This window comes from Mizuhopecten yessoensis, unplaced genomic scaffold, assembly GCF_002113885.1.
Source record: "Mizuhopecten yessoensis strain PY_sf001 unplaced genomic scaffold, ASM211388v2 scaffold2103, whole genome shotgun sequence".
Classification (NCBI taxonomy): Eukaryota; Metazoa; Mollusca; class Bivalvia; order Pectinida; family Pectinidae; genus Mizuhopecten; species Mizuhopecten yessoensis.
Window position 1 is genome coordinate 17,196 of NW_018404379.1, and position 218 is coordinate 17,413.

The window sequence follows — 218 nt, forward strand, 5'->3', positions numbered from 1 at the left end:
ATGGGAAGGTATATAACAGTGTGTCATCAGCTGTTCATGGTGAGGAGGTATATAACAGTGTGTCATCAGCTGTTCATGGTGAGGAGGTATATAACAGTGTGTCATCATCTGTACATGGTGGGGAGGTATATAACAGTGTGTCATCAGCTGTACATGGTGGGGAGGTATATAACAGTGTGTCATCAGCTGTACATGGTGGGGAGGTATATAACAGTGTG

The 218-nt window shown here is 44.0% G+C and overlaps 1 protein-coding gene and 1 long non-coding RNA gene across 4 annotated transcripts in view; both read left to right on the forward strand.

Moving 5' to 3' along the window:
• LOC110445195 (U3 small nucleolar RNA-associated protein 18 homolog) overlaps positions 1-218 on the forward strand; it is a 38,777-nt gene that overhangs the window by 13,215 nt on the left and 25,344 nt on the right. The gene's annotated exons all lie outside the window — the stretch shown is intronic.
• The window catches only part of LOC110445196, a 13,933-nt gene that overhangs the window by 12,282 nt on the left and 1,433 nt on the right, over positions 1-218 (forward strand). The window lies entirely within an intron of this gene.